At 40.0% G+C, this 19,942-nt stretch overlaps 1 protein-coding gene and 1 pseudogene across 2 annotated transcripts in view; both read right to left on the bottom strand.

Moving 5' to 3' along the window:
• PDSS2 (decaprenyl diphosphate synthase subunit 2) overlaps nt 1-19,942 on the bottom strand; it is a 275,263-nt gene that overhangs the window by 141,144 nt on the left and 114,177 nt on the right. The window lies entirely within an intron of this gene.
• Nucleotides 11,990-12,933, bottom strand: LOC101523830 (TM2 domain-containing protein 1-like; annotated as a pseudogene).

Below are 19,942 nucleotides of genomic sequence, written 5' to 3'. Positions count from 1 at the left end.
CCCCCAGAAGTTCTCTTATAGTTTAACATACTTTCTTTTAATCTTTTTTTTCTTAAATGCTTTCAAACAAATGTTTACAAACATAAATCAAATGCTAAGTATTAATAAACATGAAGCAAATGCCATACATCCTCTCATATAAATGTTTTCATTATATATATGTATACGTATGTATGTATACATGCTTTCTTCATTTACTTAATATGAGAACAGTTCACATTTATTTAAAGAGTATAGTTTTCTATAGCACAACATCTAGGGAATTACCAAATCCTTTTTAATGATGGATATTTATCTATAATATGTATTAACCACAATGTTCTTCAGACCTTATTAATAAATATTTAAGTCATTTTTTATCCCCATTTATTATATACACACCTGTAGTGAACATTCTCATAGATTTATCTATGGGTATATGTGGGAGACTTCTGAGGGATATATTTCTAAAAAAATTAGAACGTCATACACATTGCATTAAATGCTGCTAAATGAACTATTTCACTTTCAAAATGAAAATACAAAATATCTAGATTGTGATCAGCTATAATTTCCTCATTAAGTCTGTGAAATGACAAGGATGTATGTTTCACATCCAGGGTTCAGTGAGGCAATCCTAACACAAGCCTTGAATAAGCCTGACTATTGGGGTGATTCTAGAGAACCCGACAATGACCTCCCCTTCTCTGGAAATGCTACCTCTCTCCATAACCCCCAGAGTGTAAGGTGGTAGTCACTGTTCGAATGACTGACAGTGTGGCCCAAAACTGAGCACTTGTCCAACCAAGGGCATTCAAATTCTTTCCCCAGAATGCAGACTTTTTTGGAAGATGCCAGAGCAGCATTCAAGAAGAACACTGAAACTTATGTGGGGGCTCATTAGTAACTGACTGTACATTTAGCCCTTAACACAAAAGCTTTACATAGCAAATGCTTACCACTTGCTAAATGTTAACTTTCAACTGCTTTCACATCAACCCATCTTTTTCTTCAGAAAATTTCCAGAGAAAATTGTACCTGTCAGCTAGCTGATACGTACAGGTCATGACTGAGTCACTCACAGAGTAGCAGGTCCCCAACTTGTGGCAACAGGGAGTCATTCACAGCATCACCACATCCATGATATTGTAGGGGCATCCTGGGCTTGGCACAGAACTCCGAGTCCCCTGGACTTTTGCATGCTTTTTTCGTGACAGGCAATCTTTTTCTACCCCTCTAGATTTTCCACAGCATCCAGGCCTAATCAGCCTTTGACGTTCTTGATGAACCTGTGAGCAATGACTTATTTAGACTAATACATCTGTGTTACAGACGAGACCCAGCAAAGCATAAACGCTGACTTGAAAGTAATGCCTCAGAGGTGGTAGATATTAGAACTATTAGTTAAGTCCCCTATCTACTCTCTGGGGCTTTTTTTTTTCTTACAACCAATAAGTCTGTTTCATAAGCAAAGAAAATATTTTCTTTAAAATCTCAACAACTCACCTCAAAAAGACAACAGTCAATAACCTAAGGAATCTCAATGGCTGGATCAGGCACAACACTAGAAGCACAGTAAACTGGCTTTCTGACTCCTGTTTGCTTGCAGTCTGAGCATCCTCCACTTCAGATACTCACTGCCCTCTCATTTCTACCTCGCCTTCTCACATCAGAGCCTTTCTGTGGTGATAATCCTGGGTCATTTGTACTTTAGGATGAATGTTAACTTAACTCATAAATTTACCTAACCAATGAACTAAATTAGAAGAAAATCCTAGTTTTCTATTTTTTTTCACCATTTATTTATTTGAAAGAGGAAAGATCTTCCATTTGCTAGTTCACTCCCCAGATGGCTACCATAGCCAGAACTGGACCATTCTGAAGCCAGGAGCCAAGAGCTTTTTCCTGGCCTCCCACACTGGTGGTGCAGGGGCCCAAGCCCTTGGGCCAAATTACCTCAACTGACTTCCCATGTGCGTCCGTCACTGCTGGCTATTGGAGGTGTGAATCAGCGGATGGAAGACCTCTAGTCAACTTCTAAAAAGATAATAAATGTTAAAAAAAATTCATAACACAAAAGCAAATATCTCAAAATGCCTTCTTGTTAGCTTCAGAAAACATGTGAACTCTGCTAAGGAATACAACTATACATTCAGACCAGCAAACACTTTATTCATGTTTTAAGGCAAATGCAGGCAGCAGATTAAAAAGTGTGTCATCTAGAACTACACGGAGAACTTAAACACTTTCAGTTCACAGTGGGGGCACTACTCCTACTTCAGACTTTTTTTTTCTTATTAGAAAGGCAGAGTTGCACAGAGAAGGAAAGACAGAGACAGACAGGCAGAGATTTTCCATCTGCTAGCTCACTCTCAGAACCTGGGAGCCAGAAGCTTCTTCCGGGTTTCCCACATGAGTGCAGGGGCCCAAGTCCTTAAAGCCATCCTCTGCCGCTTACCTTGGCCATCAGCAGGGAGCTCACGCTCAAGTGCAAGCAGAGCAGCTGGAACTCAAATTGGCACCAATCTGTAAGTCATTTAAGGACAGGGCCTGTGCAACCACCAGCTGATCGGGGTGATGGAATGTGGCAGACACTGTGCTTACTAGTACATATAGGGACCTGGTCTCGGAACACCTCAAAGTTTCTTTGGGGATTCCCTCAATCAAAATGGAGGAATCAGAACATTAACCAAGAAAAGATGGAAGATGGAGTAGATCAGCCAACCACCTCAGCTATATGTTGGCAGCGAAATACTGGACAAGGGGAGACTCTATGATGGGCTATGTCAATCAGTGGACTCTGCAGCAGCCTCATCGTACCTGGATTGTTGCTGATGGTATGTTGGAGCTTTTAATTGATTGGGATGATACTCTGCTGGCTCTGCCTTCAGATCAGAGAGGGTCTCAATAAGAAGCTGTTGAACTTGACTGGACAATAGGATGCTGGACTCTATGTTTGGTATATGCTTGCAATGAGGGAATCCCAACTGAACTTGAGCTGTGGTTATGCAACAAGGTGGAGGAATCCACCATGGTGGGAGGGTTTGAGGAGGGGTGGGGAGAATCCCAGTACCTATGAAACTGTGTCACGTAATACAATGTAATTAATGAATAAATGGTATTACCCACAAAAAAAAAAAAAAAAAAAAGGACAGGGCCTGTGGTCTGAGGGCTAAGACCTTAGCTGGGGATGCAAACTGTAAAAAGATTTAACAAGGTAAGTACAAAGCGTGCCAAGAGTAAAATGGATGTCCACAGTTGTTGTAGGGGTATTTGATTGGGATCACTAAGGATTTGGTCTCGGGGGGTGGGAGGTTACAGGAGAGCTGGGTTTTTTGGGGATGCTCATTGAAGGCAAGGTGGCTGCTGCCTCCTTCTACTCCAGCGGGGAAAAAGGGGTGCTTCCATGAGGTGCTTGCTGCTGCTGGTCCAGCAGGGCTCTCCTGCCAGTCAATGAACAGAATCGACAATTGCCAGCAGAGGCTTTACAATGGTGGCAGCCAGGAGACTGAAAGTGGAACCTGGGTGGAGTGTGGGTTTAGGACAAAGAGTTAAGTATCTCATCTCAGGGCATGAGAGAATAGAAATGAGTAGGAAAAACAGAAATGAAAATCCAGGAACATTCCTCATAGCCACAGCCCCAAATAGTTTGGGTAAATTAAGAATAAAATGAGCGAACTGCTATTGTCTGCCAAAAAGTCATTTTCACAGAGACAAAAGAAAATCAATATGCTTCTTATTTATGTTTTGCTTAGGTACAATTACTTCAGCTAGTGACATACACATTAATGGTTGGGCCTTATTTTCCATGGAAAAATATTCATTGCCAATTAATTATCTGAATGATCAGTCATTAAACTACATAATTTCACCAGCGCACTTTCATCTGTACCAAGTGCCCTGCTGTGGTCTAAAACTGGGGTCTACATATTAATCAGAGTGGCTTATCAAGCTAATTCTATTTGAAGAGAGCAATGAATGAACCTAATAGCCTGTCTTCCCTTTCATTCTAGCAAAGAATACCTTGAATATTTCTACCAGGAGAGCTGATACAGAGAACACTGGCAAGCCATCTAAAAAGGCAATAATGTACCTGTTCAGCTTGCCTTGGCCTTAGGTTTAATAATAAACGAGATGCTTCCTAGTCAAGCTCCCCTTCCATTGTGCGGGTCCTGCCCTACCATGGCCCCTTCTATAGGGAAGGACTGAGCTGGGAGTCCTGGAAGGAAACCAAGCAGGTGACACATCAGTGTCCACACTGGGGGAAAGAAGAACACTGGACTGCTCCTCAGGTGGCTCATGGTAGATAGCTATTGTTCTGATCCCTGATAACATAAGCACTTTCATTTCTCTTTACAAAGTTGTTCCATAGTTACTCCAATTAAATTCTTCATCTAAATCTTGAGCTGTTATATGATACAGCCCATAGCTGTAATTTATCACATTAAATGAAGAATTACAAGCATTTCTCCATATAATATATTACTTTAACTCTAAAGCAAGAACATCTAGAATAGCCTACTTCTGTCAGTCGACTATCTTAGAGGGCTATCTTCCTGCTTCCAGACAGCCATCTTCTCCTTGCGAGCTCACACGACCTTTCTTCTGATTGTGCATGATATGAGAGGGATCTCCCTGGGGGCTCCCCCTCTTCTCACAGGGGGAAGAGAGTCCTAGGAGACTAGGGACTCACCATTACTACCCCATGTAACCTTAGTTTCTTCCCTTAAGGGCATCTTCCCAGAAGAAGTCACATTAAGGCTTTAACATACAAATTTTGGGGGCTACAACTCAATCCACGAATTGTACAATTCAGTTCCTGACATTTACCATGCAATATCTATGTGTTGTGTTTACAGTTTGATACTATATCAAGTCAAAATAACATTAAACTCATTTAACTAGAAAACACAACTGAAGCTCATTTGTAAAAGTAAGCACATTTTAATATGTATTCAGTTTCTTTACTCTCTAAAGCACAATTTTGATAGAATTCAAGACAAAAGTTGAGTAAGACAGTGCAGTCCAGGTCTTTAAGAGTTTATAAGCCAATTATGACAAAATAAAAGCAAACAGTATCAATTAAGTATGGCAAATATTTCTAAAAAGTTCATGGAAAATGGAACTTAAGTTTATTTTGGTGCAAAAAAATTGCAAACCATGCATACCAAATATCTTTTTAAGAAGTTGATGGGAAATGCGTATTATTCAAAAGTAAACATGGATTCAGAATTTTTTTACACCAAGATAAACTTTTCATTCGATTTCTACAAACTTTTGGAAATGTCCTTATACGCTACAGTTATTAAGAATATAAGCCTGGAGATGGGCTTCTGGCATAACAGTTAAGACGCCAGTTGGAGTTCCTACCTTCTAGTTTCAGCTCTGCTTCTCATTTCAGTTCCTCACTAACGTACTCCTGGCAAACCACAGAGGATGCCTCAAGTAGTTAAGCTCCTCCCACTTACGCAGGAGACCCAGACTGAAGTTTAGCCTCTCAGCCTCGGCCTGGTGCAATTCTGCTGTTGCTGGCATTTGACCAGTGAATCAGTGTCTCTGTTTCCTTCTGCCTTTCAAATAAATAAACATTGAAATAATTAAACTTTGAAGAGAAACCTGTTTTAAATCTCAGATTTACTATTGATTGGCTATGTAGATCTTAGCAAAACTATTTAACATCTCTAAGCTTTAGTATATCTATTTATATAAAGGGAGTATCAGTACTGACATTTAATGATGGCTATAAGATACAAATGAGGAAACACATACAATGTACTTTCGACACAATGTCCTGACACATGATCTGTGCTCAATTACGTGGGAGCTATTGCCAATGTTTGTGTAGATTTGAGCTACAGAAGTCTAAAAACGTATACTTAGGGGCCTGGTGCAGTAGCCTAGCAGACAAAGTCCTCATCTTGCATGCGACGGGATCTCGTATGTGTGCCAGTTCTAGTCCTGGCAGACCCATTTCCCATTCACCTCCCTGCTTGAGGCTTGGGAAAGCAGTCGAGGATGGCCCAAAGCCTTGAGACCTTGCACCCGTGTGGGAGATCCAGAAGTTCCTGGGTCCTGGCTTTGGATAGGCACAGCTCCAGCCTTTGCAGCTACTTGGGGAGTGAATCAACGGACGGAAGATTTTCCTCTCTGTATATCTGCCTTGCAATAAAAATAAATAAATCTTAAAAAAGAAAACTAATTAAAAAAAGTGTACTTAGTTCTTCCTGGGGATCAAGGAAAGTTTCCAGATATGATGACAGTAGAACTCCATCTTAAGGAACAGGTAAGTTAGCTTGCTAAAGAAAGAAAGGCAGTGTTCCAACACAAACAAAATAAACACACAGTATACGCAAAACGCTGTTGGTACCGTGCATTTACCAACAGATTTAGCACATGAATAGTTACTACTCAGTTTGCCCCTTTCCCTTGGCATCCCACAACATAGTTGGTTCTTTCTTCACATGGCTTGCCATTCATCTTCCCCAGAAATATGCTCCTACACCCTTGAACAGCTATGCTGGATTTGTCTTTCATGAATAATTCAGGCACAGGTGTTTGGTGCAGTAGTGAAGATGCTGCTGGGAGTATCCGCATCCTTTACTGGATGGATAGAGTCTGGGCACAAGTCCTGGCTCCCTTCAGAATCCAGCAGCAGAAGGCTTCATTTATGTGGGAGACCTAGACTGAGTTCCCGGCTCCTCTCTTGGACCTGGCCCAATCCTGGTTATCAAAGGCATTCAGACAGTAAATCAGCCAATGTGAAACCTCTTTCTGCTTATCAAATAAAATGGAAATAAATGAAAAACAGTTTCCAAAAAGAAAAGAAACTGTCTAGACAAAGTGCACAGGCCCAGAGTTCAAAACTCTGGTGGACAGAAACAGTCATGTTAGCCCAAAAAGTTACTTCCTGCACCTCCCAGGCCTCCATTTTCTTACATTGAGAATTACATCAGACACCACATTGCTAGGAAGAAACCTAAGGGTTGCCTAATTTTTCACATGATTTTCTAAGTCTATTCCAGGAAATACAAACATGTGCTCATGTTCTAATTTTACATGCTAGGCTGAGAAATTTACTTCATAAAGATGATGAATTATAGCATATAAACCAGGAATACACTTCCTTATCCAGAAGTTCAAAATATATTACAATTACACTTTGGGTAACAAAGCATATATAATAAAGAGAACTCCAGTTCTCTGTTTTCAGAAATTATAAACTGACTAGGTCAATAACATGAAGTATAACATGAAGTAATACAAAACTCTAATCCTGAATGCATATTTTTTTTCAAGTCTAACTATCATGTAAAGTATCCTATGGGCCTTTAATTCCCTTAGAATTCATATTTCATATTAATTTGGCTTGTTAGATATCTTTTTCTTTCTGTCAAAGAACATAAAATTCTTGCAACAAAATGAGAATACAGTTAAAAATAAACTTAGAGACAATTATGGGAAATGTAAATAGTAAAAGGCTGCCAGGACTGCCTTCAAAGCATCAATTCCTGGGCTGAACCCAGGCCAACATACACCTGCTAGGAGCTCTTCGTGTGGAAAGACTTTCATATCTCTCTCTCTCTCTCTCTCTCTCTCTCTCTCTCACACACACACACACACACACACACACACACACACACACACAGTGCTGTCACATGTTGGCCCCTGCACTGATAAGACAGCAGCAATCCTTAGGGGAAGCTTCACATATTCAAAGACAAAAGTTACAGACATGGGATAAGGAAGCAGACAGTCTCCTATAGAGACATTTTATATTTTTATACACACACACACACACACACACACACTCTCTCTCTCTCCCCCCCCCACCTTTTAACCTAAAATATATATTTTTTCCTTTAATTACAGTTTCCTGTATAACCATTAGTGGGCTCCGGTGATGCCAGCCATATTTATTAGAGGCAGCATGTCAAATAGGGGTTGACAATTACAGTCTCTATCAATATATATTATGCCAGATGGTAATGAGCCATCCACAAAGGGCTAGCCATCCAAAATAATCACGTCGCTTTCCAGAGAAATGTCGAAGAGGTTATGGTTTATTACACAGTGCTCATTAGATATACAGTGGCAGCATTAGCAATTTTTCCTTCATTTGCGTCTCATTTAAGGATCTGCCCCCACAAGCACAGTCAAATTAGTACACAAGGTTAAAACCATTATGCCTAGAAAAAAATTAAGTTGCATTTTATTTTACAGTAATGGTGGATCAAAGGTCCTTAGAATCTATTATTTGTGAAACCATTATCTAACACAGAATATTAACACAAGAGAGAATAAAAGCAATGCCCTGGCAGCATGGCTGTGACAGGAACAAAGGCAGATGGTTTGAAATCAGCAAACACCACATTACTTAATTAAATACCACTGGAAAAGATATTGTAAAAATAGACTAAGTTTGTGATATTAACTGATAAAAGTCACCAACTTAAATTTAATGAGAAAGCACCAAGCTATACTTTGATGTGCCTTGTTTACATTAACTTATTTTTAAATCTTTTTCATATTGCCTTTGTGTGCAATCTGATCATGAATTCACCTACTATTGTATTTACTTTCTTAAAAAGATAACCTGATTTCTCACCCTTGTGGCAAAGCCATGTTTCCTGATAGTAAACTATAATTTGCAGATATCTATTACAAGTAGGAACATCTGGTTGAGAAGGCAGAACTTAGAATGATACAAAGATTAAAATGAGTACTGCTAGGTATTATTTAGCAGAATTTACCAAATCAGCAGACAACCAGTTAACAGCATCTCAGTTACTAGTAGACAAAACAGGCATAGCAAACAGACCATTTGAAGAGATTTCAACTGTTGATAAAATGCTGTTATTCATTAGAATTAGAAGGATGATACAGCCAACGTACTTTCCTCATATTTTATCATTCACTGACTATTACTGTAGTGATTATTCAAGGATCTCCTGTTTTCATTTAATCAGCATTCACTGAGTGCCTGTCATAGGCCACACACTGATAGGCTCTGGGAAGGCACTGGAGGGAAAAGACAAAAGAGTAAAAGCCATGGCTAAAGAAGCTCGTGGCCAAAGCAGTGACGGATTTAGACAGGGAACTGAATGATTTCGACCCTGAGCACAGATGGCCAAGAGAGTCAGAGGACTCGAGTCTCACTTCAGTGTTCACAGAGCGAGCGGAGGACATCCAAGGAGGGGCACTCACAGTGCGGAGTTCCCGTCAGCGACAACCCTGGGGGAGAGATCCACTCAGAACAGGGAAAAGCGGAGACGGAGGGGCCCAGATGGAATCATTTACTTCAGAACATACATAAGGAATCGGCTTTTAAAAACTGATATAAATGAGAGAAAACATCCTGACAGTATGCTGCTGCACATTATGAACAAAAAGGAAGCCCTGGATGCTTTAGATCTTTTTCTTCCTTCTTTCCTTCCCTCTCTCATTTCTTCCTTTCTTCCAGGAATCTTAAGGAAAACAGTGCTTTCAGGTCCATGTCTGAGCAATCCCACCGCGGCTCCCAGCTAGAGCACCTGAAAACAGAGGATGGCCCACGCATGCGCCCCACTGTAGCTATGTGGGCAACCTAGATGAAATTCCCGTTTGCTCCTGCTCTCTGTTCCTCTCTCTCTAATTATGCTTTTCAAATAAATAAACACATCACCTCATTTTAAAAATTTATTTTTACTGGAAAGTCCCATATACAGAGAGGAGGAGAGACAGAGAGGAAGCTCTTTCGCTCATTGGTTCACTCCCCAAGCAGCCGCAATGGTTGGAACTGCGCCAATCCGAAGCCAGGATCTTACAGGTCTCCCATGCGGGTGCAGGGTCCCAAGGCTTTGGGCCGTCCTTGACTTTTTTCCAGGTTACAAGCAGGGAGCTAGATGGGAAGTGGGGCTGCTGGGATCACTACCGGTGCACACGTGAGATCCCAGCGCATGTAAGGCAATAACTAGCCACTAGGCTACTGTGCTAGGCCCTCTCTCTTTTTTTTTTTTAAAAATGTATATATCTTTCTAAACCAGGCCCTATATAACCTATTCTGACTTAGCATTCAAAATGTGTTCTGAAAACACTTCATAAGTATTTTCCTTTAGCTGTATTTGACCTTCTAACATATTTCATCTAATGAACAAATAAGTACAGACTCCAAGAATTTTTTAAAAACCTACTTAAAAGGGCCCAATGCAATAGCCTAGTGGCTAAAATCCTCATCTTGCATGTGCTGTGATCTCATATGGGCGTCAGTTCCCAAGGCTTTGGGCTATTCTCAACTGCTTTCCCAGGCCACAAGCAGGGAGCTGGATGGAAGCGGGGCTGCCAAAATTAGAACCGGTGCCCATATGGGATCCCGGTGCATTCAAGGTGAGGACTTTAGCTGCTAGGCCATCTCCACACTCTCCCCTTTTTAAAAATAGATTTATTTATTTTTATTGGAAAGGCAGATATACAGAGAGGAGGAGAGACAGAGAGGAAGACATTTTTTTTCTTTTAAGAAAAGAAGCAAAAGCAGAAAGAAAGGTAACTATCCAGGACGCTGTCAGACCTTTGGATTCCACCTTCGACTTGTTATTTTAGGGGTAAAAAATAAAAGTACCCAATCCAGTATCCATTATGTACAGCAATAACTTGGGGCAGTCATTGTGCTGTCTTAAAATAGCACTAACTTGATAATGGTCTCTACTTCCATGGGAAAGAAAGTAAAATAGTGAGCCCTTATTGCTTGATCATGCTCCGTAGAGCAGCAGTCCCTAGTGTGGGGTACTCAGGTCTTCAAGCATTTTTCAGAGCAGGTGAAGAACTCTTTATAGATGTTATTTTCCAAAATATATATGAAAGCCATTTGTGCATCTTTAGAAAAATGTACATCTGGGCCTGGTACAGTAGCCTTGCATGCACCAGGATCCCATATGGGCGCCGGTTCTAATCCTAGCGGCCCCGCTTCCATCCAACTCCCTGCTTGTGGCCTGGGAAAGCAGTGCAGGACGGCCCAAAGCCTTGGGACCCTGCACCCATGTGGTCTAGGCTCCTGGCTTTGGAGCGACTCAGCTCCAGCCTTTGCAGCTGCTTGGGGAGTGAATCATCGGATGCAAGATTTTCCTCTCTGACTCTCCTCCTTTCTGTATACCTGCCTTTCCAATTAAAAAAAAAAAAACTTAAAAAGGTACATCAGCAATTAAAATTTTCAGTTGTCTTTAATTCTGTACTCATTAGTCAGATGTGCTGGTGGTCATCAGATACTCAGCTTGGCAATAATGAGTGTATCTAAGGAAACGTAAAACCAAATAATCATGATTTTATGTAAAAAAATCTTTAGAAAATTGACTTTTTGAGATAGAATGGTAATATGTGGTGAAGAGGTTGGGAGATGATTGCCCTGGTTAATTTCCTCTCCTGTTGCTTGACTAGCCCCTTCTCCTACCACGGATGACAGGAAGTGACTGTCCACTCAACAGTACATCTAACCGAAGGCCAGAAGGGGTCAGTGGAGAGCAGTGCCAGGCACCATCCTGCCACCCAGAGGGCTGGTTCCCGGGCAGGTCAGTTCTGACCCAAAAGGCAGCAACTAACAAGACAGAACAAGCCATTACACTCATTTGCTCACTCTTACAGAGTCAGAAATGATCCTCACATTGTTGAAATATCGAACTTAAAACAAAAAGGCTTGAGATAGAAGACAGAAACTTTCGGGCATTATTTAACAGGTAAGATACACCAAAAAAATTCCTTGAAGAAGACATTGAAGATAAAAAATAATGCTTGATTGATGTTGACTTGACGATCCTATTTTCTCTGAGAAAATATAATTTCTCAAAAACATACGAACTGTAGGTATTTAAAACTTCCCTTTTAAATGTAACTCAGTATCTGTTTATTTGTGCTACAGGGGAAAATGTGTAGTTAGAAGAAAACTGATCAAGAATAAAGCTCTTAACTTAGAAACTAATTCACAAATTAGAAAATAAAAAAAGTAAGCATGTTTTAAATTTTTTGAAGAAGTTATGCTTTTATTTTTTCACAAGCAAAACTGAAAAGTGGCAATTTGCCTTTGTAAAAGACATTAAGAAATCTGAAAAATAAGCTATCTATCTCATAGAGACAGTAACATCGGAAAGATTATTATACAGCTTTCAAAGTTCTCTTAAATAAATCTCAGAACCATATATTTCTACTAAATCGACCAAACATAATCAATACATCATCAACAACAAAAAAATCATATGGAAACCACAGAATGAGTATGTGAAGGAAAAAGGAAAATCTAGAAGTTCATCTACTGAGTTCTCTATTAAAATTAAGGTGGTCCAAACCCAAGTTGTTTTTAAAATATTCATGGCTATAACTGTCTTTTTCTAAATGTTTCATTAGTGATACTTAGTCTTGTAAGTCTTGTTCCATAATAATCTATAATGTAACTACTTCCATCTGAAGGTGCAACAATCTGCATTGAAATAAGAATGATATCAATTAAGCTCCCAATACCACAAACCTCGACAGTGCAAAACTTTAACAAACCCAAGGCAGGGTATCCAAGGTAAAACCGATCTGCTCCCAACCATCCAAGAAAAACAGACAATGCAACTGCCACTTTATAGGAATAGGCGTTTACATTTTGGCAAGAAACAGGTTTCAGAAAACCAATTTCATTTCCAGTAAAATGTGTTTCATTGCCACTGGAATCCTTACAAGTTACGTTGGGTGCTGGAAAACACTGAACATGAGCTGTGTAGTTTGTACAGTTAACTGGTTCTTGTGTAGCATTATTTATTTGTGGATCTTTACAAATGTATTGTCCCACTCTGAGGTCCTGTACTTGAGCGTCTCCTTGCCCCCAGTAGTGGCAGTGGCAGCAGCCCCCGAAGGGCCTGTACTGATTGTCACCAGCCACAGGACACTGAGGAGCTGAGTGGCCACGGCCTCCGAAGCATGGAGCCCTGACAGCCAGGGGGCCACCATGATGGGCATGTTTTAAATATTTAAATATACTTTTTCCTTCCTTTTACCTCCAAGGACGTGTAAAAAACCAGAGAGCTCTGCTCAGAATCTGCAGGGAAAGGCCCATGTAGACTTGCAGCTACCAGCTCTGTGCTTTTCCACCTGCCTCCTTCTGGATCCTCCTTTGAAGGTCCATCTGGGACACCCCATGCCAGCCTTCACCACTTACCCAATCCAATCTGACCCGAGGAGTGTTTACTGAGGGTAAACTTGTAGCAGGGTACCAGATACTCAGAGAAGGATAGCCAACCAGATTCTGTGGTATCCAATGACAGAAGAAATTGATTAGATGCTAAGGAAAGACTACGGTTGTGGCTCTATTCAACAAATTACAGAGAGGACTAAATCACCTGACCTATTCTTACCATTTCTAAGGAAGATTAACCTTCAGTCAAGTGCTGTAGCAATGTAAAACAAACCTTGTACATGGTACTTCGGAAACATGTCTGTTAAGTACTAAATGTGTGTCAGAAATAAAATTAGTTAAAGTCATAAACTGAGTTAAATCCTAAGTTTAGTACTACTGCATTAAAATTTCCTGACAATTTCAATTTTTTTTCAACTTATTGTTCCTATTAAATTAAAACTGCCCTGGACTATCTATAAAAAGAGATGAAAAGTTAATGCCTGTATTTTAAAGTTGTGAGTTGAATGATGTACAATTAAACACAGAAATGCATGTTAAGTGCAAAGTATCCTTCTACTGTTGCCAGAAAACAACAAAGGGGAGAGAAGTAATTTCACAGACATATTTTCTCACTCTTCCTTCACTGGGAACACAGTCATTTGCATGGCATAATAAGCTGTAAATTATAAACATTTTTACATAGCCTGCTGCAAAGAAAAGTCTGCCAGCTTTCTTCTATATTGGCTAGTGTTCAAGTGATTAACTGCAGCTTTGGAAGCAAAGGGTGAAAACTTGTTTTATGTCTCAGTTTGTTGGTTCTCTTATATACAACCTCTAAAAATTCGTTATATCATTATTTGCAATGAATATGTAAGTAATTATAGTAGAGTAATAGGAATTTTGTATTACTGGAAGATACAAATTACCCACGGATAGCAGTAAATCTTGTAGGTGCATAATCATTCTGAGTATTTCCTTGATATGGTGCTTCCAATACCAAAACTCATAACACTAGGCATTTCGGGACTCGTGACAAATGAATTGAACTTCGCTCCCTGTCTACAGGAAAAGCCCATCAGAGCATTTGTTTTGGGGCACAAGTCTATTTTTAAAGATGGTTTTTGTGTTAAAGAAAATATACAGGCTTCTAATTCCACAGCAGGATAAATCTGTGGAAGGAAGTGTCTTGCAAACATAATGACTGTATTGTTAAATTGTACAGTGCTCCACCACAATTCTCATTCAACTCCATAAAGAAATTTTGTCTCAATAAATTCACAATAATTCATGGAACACTTGAGTGCTGACCAGAGGGCTAGCACTTTGGAAGTCAATGAAAAAGTCTTTAACCTGGTTGCTATCCATTGTACAATTCAATACCACCACACTCAGCAACTAAAAGCTGTGCTCAATGAGGTTGTCAAGACGACTCAGGCGGCACATTTAGGGCACCCTAATCCGCAGGCTGTCTTCCATAATGGGAAGGACATGGGTTCTATGGCTGAATACAGCTTGAATCGCTTACTTACACTATAAAGTATAACTTTGAGACAGTTATTACAACTCTCTCTCTTTTTCTAAAGTAAATGATTTGTTTATAAACCACTGTCATGAGAAAATGCATTAGTATACATAAAGAACATGGAACAGTACTAGACTTACAGAAAATTCTGTATGGGTTAGCAATGTAATTATTGCTTTATTTCCATATTTATTATTATCAGCTTTGCAGGTGCTCAATAAGTGTTTGTTGAACAAATGAGTACATCCATGAACAAATCTAGTAGAGGGAAAATTACGACTAGACAGACAGGAAGTACTTCAAATATACCAGAGGCTCAGTGTGGGAGATGTGCTGGGTGGGAAGATGACACAGGCCCTGACCTCTCAAGCCTGCTTAGGGAAAGAATATTACAAAGCGGCTACTCATAAACAATGTACTACGAATTTATAGAACAGTGCCCCATGGTTTAGCTGGCTCCAACTAAACCATGGCTTCTTTTAAGGGGCTTACATCCTGCAGCTTTTTTAGTAGGTATCTTTGACCTCCTCCAAGTCATAAACAGAGGTGTTCAGGGTTCATTATCTCCTCACATCCTCGGGTGTAAGCAGCTTCACTTTCTACTATCATTCATCTTCTTTCTCATTCTGCATTCACCAATGTCCTTGGCCTTGTTTTCCTGGTTGACTTCAATCATGTGAGCAACTCACCCTGTAGTTTCTCAACCCACTCAACGCCATCTCGACTACATTCTACGTAACTTACTCTCAATGACCATTTAGAACTGCTTCATTTTTGAAATCTTCATTTTAAATGTCTTACTGTATAAAGATGGCTTCCCAACCTCTTAGCTCTCGTGTTACTACTTCTGCCCTTATAACCCAACTCCTCATGACCTTCAGTCCCTTGATCATACTTCTTTTCCTTGTATTAATCAACACACTGTCACACAAATCCTTCAGGAGAGGGGCAAGGAAAAGCCCCTGATGGTGCTTTTCCCTTCTTCCCTTCTACTCTAGGGAGATACCAGTTGCTGTACTAGGGGTTTATATTGGATTCTGCAGGGAATGACATACAATTGAAGACCGGACACTTTACTTCACACAAAGGCTTGGGAAGAGGGAATGGGACAAAAAATTTTTTTTTAAGTTTATTTTATTTTTATTGGAAAGTCACATATACAGAGAGAAGGAGAAAAAAACAGAGAGGAAGATTTTCCATCCGATGATTCACTCCCCAGGCAGCTGCAATGGCTGGAGATGAGCCGATCCGAAGCCAGGAGCCAGAGCCAGGAGCTTCTTTCCGGGTCTCCTATGTGGGTGCAGGGTCCCAAGGCATTGGGTCACCCTCTATTGCTTTCCCAAGCCCACAAGCAGGGAGCTGGATGGGAAGTAGGGCTGCTGGGATTCAAATCAACGCCTACATGGGATCCAGGAGTGTTCAAGGCGAGGATTTTAGTGGCTAGGCTACTGCACTGGGCCCAGGACCACAATCTTAATAAGAGAAAATGGAAACCCATACTGCCAGGACCTACAGGGTAGAAGAAAGTCAGGATCAGAGACACCCATCCTGAGAACATGACCTCTGCCTCTGTCCCCAGCACCACCCAGCTACGTGGTGTTCAGGAGTGAGAAGCAAAGAAGCAAAGCCAGAGAGCAACACAGTGAGGCCTGAGCTCCTCAGGCTCTAGGCCACCTGCTCTTACCCAGTGTCTCATGGGAGTGGCGGGGGGAGGGGGTTAAGGCATCTGTCCGTCTCTCAAACAAAGGGACTGTCACAGGACAAGGGTAGACTGTACACCCTGTGGACTATGGATACAGCTCTAGCAGCTAGAAATAACACTGCATCATAATTCCATTATCATTAATGTCAAAATGACATGGATCAATAAATGTAGGCTGTTCATTTGAGATATGAACTATTTCCTTGTTTTAGCATCTGAAGTCAAAGACCACTTCTTATTCATACTTGCATTTCCCTCAAAGCCCAGCTCCGTGTCTTGCAGATGGGGTGGTCAGACAGGCTACACTGGACCACAAACTACTTAAATCTATCAAGATAGATGCTGTTGGTTTAATTTATGATTTGCAGCCCGCTGTTACTCTACTTTTACAGAAAAGTAATTCCATTGAGTGATTAAATAACTAGCTTAAGGTCAAATAACTAATCAGTTACAGATCTCAGGCAAGAATTCAGATCTCTGGCCCTTCAACAGTGCCTCTATTACAACACATTGAAATGTTCATTACTGGGGGTGCCCTAAGTTTAGGGTCAAAGGAATTGCATTGAAATCGGGAAGCTATTAAGTAGGCTCTGCCACTAAACATTTTAAGTGACTTCAGGTTTTTTTAAGTAGCAATAATTGTGTCTATTAATGGGCCACAGATTTCAATGCATGAAACCAATATTTTACTGGTGAACCTCAAGAGTTCAACACTTTTTAAAGTGTGGAATTAGGCACAAGGCATTGTCTTTGACTTTGGCTTCTTTCAAGCCAACATGTTGTCCTGTAAAACAATTTATGCAGCCTGTTTTTTTTTCTTTTTCTGCTGTGACGTAGTCAGGCAGGCTAATCTACATCGTGCTATTTGTATGTGATAAACTGACTTTGAGTTGAGTAGATTAGTAGCTGAGCCCACCTATTTTCGTGGTTAATTACACTTATTGTATGATGCTGTTCTTATTTTGTGTGTTTCCAACAGCTCTGCTGAAGTAGTAACTTCTGCTGTGTACAGTACAGAGAACATATAGAGCCTTCCCCTCTCTTGCTCAACATATAATTGCTGCTGTTGTGTATGCTATGTAAGTTGTAAATGAGAATAAGAAGTTAATGAAGAAAACAAGTACTGGTGGTAGTGAATTAGTAATATTCTAGATTTGTACGTGGAGTTTATTTTTATTGTTGTAAGTGGCATACAATCAATAGGAATCTGTAATCAAACTGTGTGTGCTTTCAGCTCTTGAGCACTCCCTGAATGGGAGCCGAGATATCTATAGGAAATTAGTTTCAAAAGCCTACTCTAAATTCAATTATTCAGCATAATCATTTCAAAGCACGTTCAGTAGCATGCCTCATATACAAGGGCTTTACAGCACAAAAAGACATTTCTCAGATGGGTTTTCATTGCTTTACAAGAGCAAAATAAAAGTTTCTTTTATTTTTAAGTTAACTACACAAAACATGAATAAATTCTCTTTATTAAAAGACTGAAACATTATAAAGTTTGTCTTGACCATTTGTATCCCCTGTATCTTTTCCTAAATGGCCCCATCTCCACTCTGCAACCCCACTAGTACAGGTGAGTGAAGTGTCTTCCTTTTTCTACACCTTTTTATGGATTTTTTCCCTCTAAAAAATATTAATGATTTTTTTTTAAAATGCTAACTACCTCAAAATTAGTTATTTCTTATTAATTATATATAATTAAATCCTAAATAAATAATATGATCCACATGCTACTACTTAAGACTCATTCCTTCAGATGTTTTTGATTTGATCAGCTCCAGAAAGGATTAGGAGCATAGTTTGCTAATTCTGTTTGGCATTTAAAGTGCTAGACTAACCCCAAGAAGTGGAGTGAAGGTGAGGATTGACAATCACAGTCTATTGTTACTATAATTAGAAGTCATCAGATGCTAATTAGTACTACATTAAGATGACAAATTATTAATCACAATATTTGCAGCTGAGACCCAATTCAATTCTCTCAATTTAAAGATTTATACAAAAAATAAAATAACTTGTCCCTTTCACAGCTTTTTTCCCCCCATCTTTCCCAATTCTCTTGAGATCATCTGAGTTTCCAAACATTCCACCACCATTTCCTTTAACACTACACCGAGTATATCCAACTTTCAGAAAACATGATCATTCATTAGCTCAACCTGTCCCTAAAAGTCATATTACTAATAAGATAAAAAACTTACTGGCTTTGGGGCCGGCATTGCAGCACAGCAGGTAAAGGTGCCACCTACAATGCCAGTGCATCCCATATGGGTAGTGGTTCCTGCCCCATCTGCTCTACTTCTGATCCAGCTCCCTGCTAATGACCTGAGAAAACCGCTGAAAATGGCTCAAGTGTTTGAGCACCTGCCACCCACAAGGGAGGTCTAGAAGAAGCTCTTGGCTTTGGCTTGACCTTGTCCTGGCCACTGCGACTTTCTGGGGAAGTGAACCAGTGCATAGAATGGTTTCTTTCTCTCTCCTCTTGTCTCTGTAACTCTTTCAAATAAATAAATAAATAACAAATTTTTAAACAAAATGTACCTGTTTCACAAACACTTGACATGCTTTAAAATGTCAGTGTCCCCTGTTATTTTGGTGTATAATACAATGTTTTATACAAGATTCAAACATCCGAAGACTTAATACTGTGTCCAAGGCTCCAGATACATACTGAAGATGAACAAAGCTAAGTGTCTACCCTGAAGGACCAAAAGATGTAATAAAGGCCACAAGGTGGCAACCACTGGGATTCGGAACAACAATAACAGGCAATCCTTGTTAAATACAGGCCAAGAGTTTTACACATATTACCTTCTTCAAGTCAATGAACAGAGCTACGAGCCATAGGTGGGTTACCTGACTTGTTTGGGATCACACAGCTAGTAAGAGATAAAATAAGGATTTGAACTCATGCAATGAATAATTAACACATTTCTACCCCTGCTTCATCATTAGTGTGGGACCTCAGAAAGTCACTTTACCTTTCTGGGCTTCAGCTTTCTCACTGGGGAAAGTATTATTTCAACCTCACAGAATTCCCATAAGGAATTCAGACAGCCTGAAAGAAAATAACTTTTATCAAAGTTCTGCAGCAGTCCACAAGACAGTAGGTACTGCGGATAGGGACTGAAGGGCTGCATCTCAAATAATGAGGAAATGGTATCTCTTTGCAGATCCATGAAGCATTCCATATACATGCAAGAACTCCTACAGGATTTTGAAATCAAGAACCCCTTTAAACTCTGTTTAACTCAGCACATTAACTTTTCTTTACTATAGCTAAAATATTCAAGAAAAGACACAAAGGAAGAGAGAAGGTTTATTGCAGCTTACAGATTTGGAAATTCACAGTTCAAGGTTGAGCAGCCCACTTGTCTGACATCTGATGAGGGTGATGGGGAGCCAGAAAGCAGAGAGACAACAGCTAGGCAGACCCTGACTTGCATAACCAACCTCCCTATGAGAACTACTTTCTGAAGGCAAGACCTCAGTAACTAAACAATCCTCTCACTGGACCCGCCTTCTAGATGTCATCATTAGACAAAGTCTCCACTCCTAAGTCATTCATTCACTTTGGGGATTAATTTCCCCCAACACATGTGCTTTCAGGAAAATT

The sequence above is a fragment of the Ochotona princeps genome, chromosome 1, assembly GCF_030435755.1.
Source record: "Ochotona princeps isolate mOchPri1 chromosome 1, mOchPri1.hap1, whole genome shotgun sequence".
Classification (NCBI taxonomy): Eukaryota; Metazoa; Chordata; class Mammalia; order Lagomorpha; family Ochotonidae; genus Ochotona; species Ochotona princeps.
The sequence above is the reverse complement of the archived record's forward strand: the minus strand, read 5'-3'. Positions and strand labels throughout refer to the sequence as shown.